This window comes from Lolium rigidum, chromosome 5, assembly GCF_022539505.1.
Source record: "Lolium rigidum isolate FL_2022 chromosome 5, APGP_CSIRO_Lrig_0.1, whole genome shotgun sequence".
NCBI classification, from domain to species: Eukaryota; Viridiplantae; Streptophyta; class Magnoliopsida; order Poales; family Poaceae; genus Lolium; species Lolium rigidum.
Window position 1 is genome coordinate 159,943,424 of NC_061512.1, and position 10,518 is coordinate 159,953,941.

The following is a 10,518-nucleotide window of genomic DNA, read 5'->3' on the forward strand; positions in this document are numbered from 1 at the left end:
GCAGCTTTCTCTTTCCGTTTGGTCATACAAAATCAGGGGGATTCTGTTCTTTGTTTGAATGAAAGCAACGAGTCAATCCACTATAACTTTTCCCTCCAACCAAGAAGAAATTAAAGGGAGACTTCAGTGGGGACAGAAGAAGTTTCTCATGTTTATTTCCAACAGATCCAGGATCAGTTTTGGCATCAGAGAAATTTCACCGAGAAACCATATATGTTTTCTCTGATGCTGGTAAGCAATCCCGAACTTCAACTGGTCCATGCTTATCACGTCGGTCAGCTTCCTGAGACACGTATTAGACAGGCACGAGGTGATAATTAAACACTTTCAGCGGCAGTATGGGAGCTTGTTTATCAGCTCAGTTCTTCTAGAGACTGAACATGATTCCTCATTATATTCCCCAAATTATCATTTTCACCAACCGCTCCTTTGTATGCGATCGATCCGGAGGGCCTCAAAGTCTTACCACTCCCTATAAGCTCATAGCACGGGTTCTTCTAGATGGTGGGGGACACCATGCAAGCTATAGTCCTATCTTGGTTAAGATAATTATGGCAAGGAAATCGATTGAAGCCTAAAACGTTAATGGTTGAAAACATAAGAGAAATAAGCCTACATTGGATGGCTAGTGGAGGATCAAGCCTAATATTTGACGCCATGTGTCTCATCAAGCCAAATTATAATGCATAACTAAAGGGTAAAAAGTGGAATTCGTTCTTATTTTAAACAGTTGACGATGTATCTGTGGGTAGAGAATCTGTTATAGTGAACTTATGAATTGGTAAACTTTAAGACTTCATTATTTTAACACTTTTTTTGCGAAACTGCAAAAGACTTAGTGTTTTGATGCGTTGATAGAAAAAAGGAAGGTTTTTTGTACAATTCCAGAAGGGGACCAACACCCCGCCATACAACTCAACCCAAAACTAGTCTAGGGAAGAAGCTGGACAAGTCCTCGGGCTCCCGCTGTCGCCCAGGCTTCCGCCTTAATAGTGTCCAGTAGAGAGGACACCGAGGGGCACACATTGTCGAAGACGGTTGCGTTCTAGTGTTTCCAGATCCGCCAGGGCGTTGGCATGACCAACGACGAGGTTCCCTTTCGAAGCTGCGTGGGGTAGATCGAATCACCAGCAACCACCAATCCGCAAAGTCGCCCTCACCCATGGGAGGTGTCATGGTCAATCGGATCCAAGACAACACCTCAAACCAAATCGTCTTAGGGAAGGCGCATCCGATGAGGATATGTGCCATCGTCTCCACTTACTCGAAGGAACTTATGTGAGTGGTACTTGTTTTTTGTGTCTACTTGTTTGTAAAAGTAATAGCAAACATGAAAGAAAAACAATATTGAGTCAAGAGAGGGGATTTACTGCTCACCTGGGTATCTACGCACCCCTTTGTCAACTTCCTCTTCAAGCCATAATATCATGATCTAGCTTATATTCCTTGCAGAAAACATAATATTGGTATACAAAAGTGGTTTCATATTTTTGGCTTGAATACTTTTTTGGTCAAAGTCAACCCATGAACGCATTTCCCTTGACTTTTGTCTCTTTAGTGGACTTTGATAAAAAAAAGAAATTTAAACGAAAATTCTAAAAACCAGGTACATAAAAATTATGTGTTCTACTAAGCTAAATCATGAATATATGACTTGAACTGAAAGTTGACACTGCTTAGTAGGTAACCATGTACCTAGTAGGTATTGAGCGATTGAGTCAATGTGACAAATGCACATTCACTTGACCGATGTGCTTTATTAACGTTGAACCTATATATATGGGCTTTCTATCTTGGCCCGTTAAGGTCAAAATCTTTTCCTATTACAATAGTTGTATTGTGAAAACCAAATATGATTTTTTATTAAACTATAAAGTTAAAATAGAAAATAATTAACTTTGTAGCAGTTGGGTAGGGCAAAAAAAGATGCTAATGTTATTGTGGCGGAAAATCTCTCTCTCTCTCTGTCTCTCTCCGTGGGAGAGATTCTTCTATTCACCGTTGGATTTTGCCTATTGATCGATCACACCAAAACATTTCACAAATGCATGAGGTCAAATTGTTCAAAATAAAATGTACCATGTCTCTCTAGTTTTATATGTTTACTTGAAAACTATGGTACAAGCGGATGCTCAAGGATGACCAGGACTAGGGCTTATCCATATAACTTTGGGAACAGGGCAAATTTAAGAATATATACTTTATATTATTATTTTATATTTCTTACGACTTACTTTTATCATACAAAAATCTCAAATACTATAAATTTCTGTTAATTATTGTCGTGGTTAAACAAATCACAATGTTGCTAAAGTTAATTATAGTGTTCTTGTTACATAGTTGAATTTATAACATATAAAATTTAAGTCGTGCTATATTTAAACTATATGCTAAAAAAAGTTCTCGATTTTTCTATAGTTTCATAAATTATAGTGTACACGTTTTTTTTTATATATGTGTGTATGGGTTCATGTATATTTTATTATCCTTAAGATATCATGATCATGATCTCTAAAAAAATGATGTAACAAATATCTTAATATTAGTTTTTGGTGTATGATTTGGTAAAGATATTTACATAAAATTTTGGATTATAAATTGAATCGTGGTCTCTAAATGTGTCTTGCAAGTTGGATTCGCTGATGTTGACAAGACATGCATGCTCGATAGTTGGTATTGGAATATCATTGTCTATTGTAATCATTGATATTCATAAAAGTGTCATGCATTCTACTTTTGCATGCATATGATTGCATAATTTGATATGGTAGCTTGCAATGCACTTTCTATCATTTGAAGTATGCAAGAGCTTCTATGGGTTTCCAGAATTAAAGGTCCACGACAAGAGGTTTAGCCCGTACATGCATTATTATGGGTTCCTAGAGACATTATTATTGCCTCGCCATTAGTGAAGAGACACACATAAGTGCCACTACAATTAGCGTATCTAAGACTAAAAATATTTATAAAATGTCCTTTTGCACATTATAAGACATTTCATAGAGGCACTAAATATTGTTTATATGTTTTATAAGACATAAGTAAAGACATTTAGTTATGTCACTATCCTCTAGCATTGAGAAAAATAAATTACAAAAGTAGTGGAGCCAATGCTCGAATCCTATATAACTAAGTAGTTCATCTCCACTAACCTATTTCTCTCAACATACAGCTATGCCACATCAGCAAGATGCCACATCATTATATATAAATAAAGCAACCATTCCTCATAATCAAAAAAAAAAAAAAATCATCTGAACTGTCCAACTTCAACACTTCCTGCTCCGGAATTAATCTGTTCCATACGTCCACTATTCTTCATTTCTCCCTATCATGTTCGCAGCCTGTGCCGCTTCCTCTTCCTCTCCTGCTTTATATACTGTGTCTTTTCTCCAATCCGGCCATCCCTGCTCCTCATTCTTCCTTTTCAACCTGCTCTCAACCTCGGACGATTTCCTGTTTCACTACCAATAGAACAACCGAGGGCATCCATGAGCGGCGGCTCAGTTTCCACGAAATGGTGTGCTTGGTTTCCCCTCAGTGGTTCCCGTTGGTGGCATCAAATGCTGATCTACAACATGTTTTGATTATCTGTATTCCTGTTGTGAAGAAAGAATCCATGTTTTTTTTTCAATTGCAAAGATTAAGGATCAACTTCTTAGTTTATGGAGCCTTCTCAGGGTGGTCGGCTTCAATCCTATCACATGACAGATGGATGGCGAGGATACTCGGCGGCGGACGGATGATGAGGTCCCAATAGAGTGTTGTGGATTAGCACTAATCGAGAGGGGAAGTGTTGGACACGGGAGTACATTGGGGAATCCAGATTAGAAGGGGAGAAGGAAAACCGAGAAACAAATTGCAGCAGGATTCTCATACGCATGCCCTCCCATGTGTCAGTTGAGTATTTCCTTCTTTTCTAGGATTCGCTGCACAATTTACCAATACCGGGCGCAGCACTGGAGCATCGCCATCGCCTATCAAAGAGAACTCTACGGGCTCACATGCCAGTATTCTACCAGGTGGCTTTTCAGGTCCCATCTACGTACCAGACCTTCAGTTTACTGTGTCATTTTTGTTTCTCTGCACTTGGACTCTGATGTGTAGAAATCTTCGTGCACAACGTCTCACATTACATATGATACTTAATGCAAGAGAAAAACTATGTTTAAAGCTAATTTCTTTGTTTACATGTAGGCTACTGAATTTCCTGCCGGCCACTTCAGAGAATCGCTCAACCAAGTAAGCCTTTCTTTACACAAGTTCCAAGTTCTGCATAATATTGCACAATGTTTATATGCCCCCCAGCATGGAAGTCCGGTGACAAGGACCATGATCTACTATTTGTGCTTGGAGATTTTTTGTATTGCTTGGAAAGTACCTCAGCCATCCAAAGGTGGTGTATCTGAGTCTAACTACAAGAAGGCATCACATGTAAAACTGTTATATCAAGTCTGAGCTGCTTTCCTCCCTGCAGCTTTTGGTGGCACAAATGCCAGTTGGATAAACTCGAGTTCTCTGTTTTGTGCAGAAAAGACAGAGAGCTTTCGCTGTGAAAAACAAAAAGGATGAGGCTAAGAAAAATGGAAAATATCTTGAAGTAGTAGACAAATTATTTACTAAGCAATAATACATGACGATACAGAACAGACCAATCAATTCGAAGAGAGAAGCATGCCATGTGTAGCGCTGTAAAGTTCTGTAAAATACTTTTTTTGCGACTCGCTGTTTGAGATCCATTTTGTTTACCCTAGATCCAGTTTCCTGCCACATGCTCTATTATCTGAATATTTTTCATGTATGACGTGGCTAATTGAAGTATTTATTTGATTGGCTAGGGTTGTTATATCCTATATTGTTGAAGATGAGTTCTGCTCTTTGCTACAGTGGAAGTTTCCCTTCAAAAGTATCTCAACCCTAACAAAAGAAATTCAAATTATATATTCTAATGTGCTGATTGCCCATTTTCAGCAAACACCTATTACGTCCACACAACTACTCTGCATTTTGTACTGTCGAGAACTTACGATTAAGGAAGTGTGGAAAGATTGTTCGTACATGCAATTACTTCTGGTTTGAATGGCAGCAAAAAGAGTACTTGCTAAATGGTGTTTGTGACCTGGCTTCTCTACGTACCTACACTGTTCATCTAAGTCTGGATTTTGTCAATGTAATATGGAGGTTCCAAATCAACCGTAAACTCTTATGTACATTGAATCTGCAAAGCCAAGTACTATTGTGAATCTTATTTTATAGGACATTGACATTCATTCTCGCTGCAACGCGCGGGGTGTCATCTAGTTATAAAAGTAGTGGAGCCACGGTTTAAAGTCCTTATTTATCTAACCACCTCTCCTCACTACGGGAAAATCAGGCGCTGCCGTGCAGCAAATCATTACCGTGAGCCACCGCACGGCAAAGATTTCTTTGCCGTGCGACGCAAGAAGCACGCACGGCAACGAAAATGTGCACGGCAAAGATACAGGTTGGCGCACGGCAATGATCAGCTGCACGGCAACCTCACGCGTGCCGCACGGCAACGTCCCCTCGCACGGCAAAGTCCCCCAAACGCGCACGGCAAAGAAATCATGACGGCAAAGGCAAAATAAGGCCGCACGGCAAAGAAACTATGCTCGGCAAAGGACTGGGACGTTGCCGTGGGCTTCTCTTTGCCGTGAGGCCTGATAAAATGCACGGCAAAGGAGCCTTTGCCGTGCGACTCATTCTTTGCCATGTGTTGTACTTCATTTTATTTGTTTTCCTTTCTATTTTATTTCATATCATACTTATATTTTTTTTTTATTAGTTTCACTTTTTGATGAATATTTATTAGTGTTACTTAAGACAATGTGCAATACAAAATTACTCTCCATGTTCATCCCCCACATATATCAGGGTTTCGGAGCAATTAATACGCTCTTCGGAAAATCTGCTAAGTGTTATCGCCCAAATGTGAGGAAGGTCACACCGGGGAGCTACTTTTGCACCATTAGACCTTGCACCACACTTTGACACATATCATAGGTCGACATGCAAGATTTGGTGGGGTTCCGGTGCTCCGCCGGTCGTTCTCCCCCTCCTCCCCCCAAAACAGCGGAACGTGTGCCCCGCGGGTCTACCCCCTAGATTTCTCCGCGCGAGGGTGCACCAATGTACTTTTTCATTCTTTTAGGTTTGTTTAGGACATATACACATGGAGAACCAAGATTGGGACCCTTTGGCACATACACCCGCAGCTCGAGCCATTATCACACGATCGACGGTGTGCTCGATCTACTTGGTTAGGGTTAGGTGTAGGGTTAGGGCTAGGGTTTAGGGGCTAGGGCTAGGGTTTAGGTTAAAGGGTAAGTATTTATGGTTAGGTATAGGTTTAGGGTTTAGGTTTAGGGTTAGGGTATATGATGCATGGTTCTCGCAGCTCCGGCGTCGTGGTTTAGGGATTTAGAGGGGTTTAGGGCTCGAAGCCTCCCCGAGTTTAGGGTTTAGGGTTTAGGGGAGCTACTTTTGCACCATTACACCTAGCATCACACTTTGAAACATAGAATAGGTCCACATGCAAGGTTTGGTGGGGTTCCGGTGCTCCGGCGGTCGTTATCCCCCTCCTCCCCCCAAAACAGCGGAACGTGTGCCCCGGCGGGTCTACCCCCTAGATTTCTCCGCGCGAGGGTGCACCAATGTAACTTTTCATTCTTTTAGGTTTGTTTAGTACATATACACATGGAGAACCAAAGATTGGGACCCTTTGGCACATATACCCGCAGCTAGAGCCATTATCACACGATCGACGGTGTGCTCCGGTCTACTTGGTTAGGGTTAGGTGTAGGGTTAGGGCTAGGGTTTAGGGGCTAGGGCTAGGGTTTAGGTTAAAGGGTAAGTATTTATGGTTAGGTATAGGTTTAGGGTTTAGGGTTAGGGTTAGGGTTTATGATGCATGGTTACGCAGCTCCGGCGTCGTGGTTTAGGGATTTAGAGGGGTTTAGGGCTCGAAGCCTCCCCGCTTAGGGTTTAGGGTTTAGGGGAGCTACTTTTGCACCATTACACCTTGCATCACACTTTGAAACATAGAATAGGTCCACATGCATGGTTTGGTGGGGTTCCGGTGCTCCGGCGGTCGTTCTCCACTGTAACACCTCAAATTTCAAATAAAGGAAGAAGAACCAATCCAATTATCCAAATTTGAGAACCAACAAAAACTTTTCAAAATTCATATAGTGCCCTGCATAGGACTTGTGCATTTTGAGTGCTATGCCATGATGAGTGTTATATTGTGTATGTAATAAACTCCACAACCCTAGAGTGATCCCATGATGATCACCAAACAAATAAATGAAAAAGAGAAAGAAATCAAATAAGAATAAAACCCTAAAAACCCTAACATATGACATATGATATTTTTTACAAACTTTGACCCTAGACCCAATTAGTCTTCACCACTAGTGGTAATAGGTTATTAAATAGTTATTACAACTTTGAGAATCAAAGAAACCTCAATTAAATCAAAGCTAAGAATTAAAACTTGCTCACATAAGATAATGGTCATTTTTGACAATTACAATCTGGTCATCACTTTGAGCCTCTCTATTTCAAAATTTCTAAACCAAACACCTCCAACTCTTTGCATGCCATCCAAGTATACAACACAATGAACAACTTTTGTAAAATGGATCATACCAAATTCATCTTGGATCAAGAGCTAGGATCAAGCAAAGTAGAGACTTTTTAACAAAAACAAGATCATCACATTTTTGAAATTGATCAAACCGGACCACTCCTTGATCAATTCTTGGCTCAATTCAGTGCATTGGACCTTCCTATACCTAGCCCATGCAAAAACACACCATGGACACGACCAGAACATGGCCGGCCATGGCCATGCCGGCCACGTCGCCCCTCGACGCTCACCCCTCTCTCCCTGCCTCTCCAGCCCTAAGCAACCTTGTCAAACGCGTCGCCCACGATCCCGGAAGATCGCCCGTACCCGCCGTTGAACGAGAGGACGACGCCACGACCCGCCATCGCCGCGCCCGAGCACGCTCCGGTACGCCGCCAACGGCATGGCGACGTCACCGCGTGCACGGACACGTCCACGCGGCGCTCGCCAGATCTCGCCGTACCCGACCATATCCGCGCACCGTAGTACTTCTCTCGCCACGCGGAGCTTGCCGGACATGCTCGCGTCACTCCCTAGCGCCTACCGCCGCCGGAGAGGAAGCTTCCTTCCGCCACGGCCGCGACAGTACACGCACGGCCCCGACCATCGTACGCCTCGCATTAACTCGCCATGGACGCTCGCGGATTCGCCGTACCTTTGCGATCGTCGCCGCGTCTCCGCCCTAGCCCTCTAGCTCGCCGGAGACGTCGCGCCCACGACGACTTGCTCACTGCCCCGCAGCACCCCCTCCCTCCTATAAATAGAGCACTCCCCGGACCAAACCAAGCACACCACCATGACCACCTCTCATCACCGCTTCGCCTCGCACCGCTAGCCACCTAAATCGTCGCCGGAGCAAGCTCAATCGAGCGATCGGAGCCGCGGAAGCCCTGGTGAAATCGCCGTCGATCCGGGCCGCCTCGAGCTTCGCCATCGCTACAGGCTGCATCACCGTCGTCTACACCTTCGTCAAGCCCACTGCCAACCCTAGCTGGAGCCACGGTGAGCTCGCCGACCCCCTACTGCCGCCGCCGCACGTCGGGTTCTCGTCGGAGACGACGATGAATGCGAGCCGTTGATCCGTGTTCTAATCCAACGCACCACCTCGCCCCATACCGTTTCGGTGACGCTGAGTCACTGACGCGCGGACCCCACCCTGTCAGCGCGCCGCGCGTCCGTGGACCGTGGTTGGGCTGAACTCGGGTTGGTTTGGGCCGTTTTTAAACCTTTAGGCCCACTTAGCTTTCCGCGTAGCCCCAGTAATTCAAATTCGAATTATCCAAATCCATTTAATCTCAATACTGGTTACAACTTTGAAATTCAATAGATTGAAATTGGCTAAACCAAATTTGATGAACTTTATGTTGTTGGAAAGCTAAGAAAAAGATCTAACTCATGCCACTGGTCCCTTGGTCAGATACTTGGTAGAATAAATGTGATAAAAATAACAAGACAGGGACTTTTACTTATTCAAATAATTATTAAACCAAAATAGATATTAAGTTAATTCCAACTCTAGTAGCTCACATATGACTTACACTAATTGTTTCTGCAAGAAAATGGTGTGGTCACTTTGCATGATCATGCCCTAGTTTAATTAATGGATCATTTGACTAGTTTAACTAGTTGATATTATCCAAAACTATTAAAGTAAATCTTGTGAAGTTGTATACTTCATTTAAACTTGTCTCACATGAATTCATGGGATGATTGGACCCCTGGTTTCAAACTCTCTTATATGAATTACTTGAGATTTAAATCAAATGTAGTGTGATTTAAATAGTATGAGGTGGTCTACCTCATTTAAATCATTTTCTTCAATAATGATGATGAATGGTTGACTTGGGTCAACATAGCATTCATGTATTGCTATTGAGAAATTAAATCTTAAGAAGATTTCAATGAGAGGAATTTATTCCCCAAACACTATATGAACATTACTTATCACATATGAATAAGAAGAAAGCATTTTCCTCAAGTCACCCACCAATACACTTACTTATTTTATGTGTGTGCTTAGTATAGTTTGTGTGAAGTAATGATGTGTTTAGTATAGCCTTTGAGCTTGTTTGGTGATTATACTTCGTATTCTAAATTTAGACGCTAGCACCGGAGATTACCAAGAGGAAGGAGAATTCTACCTTGAAGAAGAAGGAGAAAATCTAGAGAACTACCAAGGCAAGATAATACTCTTGCAAAGTGCAAAGCTCACCTTGAGCAAGGCACCATGATACTTACTTTTCTTTATACAAGCCTATCTTATGTGTACACCATACAAGTTCTACTGGTTGTGTTTTCCAAAAAGGAATTAAAATTGGGATAGAGAACAAAATTACTAGATGAGTAGAGATAGCAAAGCAAGGTAGCACCCCTCATGATTAGTGCTAGTGCTAAAGTACTAAAATTTGACTATATTAGATGGGAGCATGTGAATGGTTGATTTTGAAACCTTGGAATGATGAAGCATTCCATTGAAGAGTTTGAAGTTGAAGGTGAACAAGAGAAGATGGTGATTTTTGATAAAACCTGATATTGGTTAGAATGCGATACCTTTCCAATTTTTGAGTACCCCCACAATACCTGATTATGGGTAGGGCTTAACTGGAAGTTTATAGATTTTAGTATGAGTTCCCTCTGAACACACATCATAGGGGTTATGCCGAGGCTGCCTCCGTTGTTGAGAAAGGATGTGAATTGAGGTGAAATTGTACGGCCAAGCCCCGTGCAGTTCCCGGGTTAACAGCTTGGTTTTCACCGGGAGGCCAAGCTCATGGGGAGAGGTGCTCATACTAGGATGTGTAAGTGAAAGGTTATGGTTGATGATCCGCGTATCGTGTTACGGTGACTCGGAGTTATTCCGACGGATG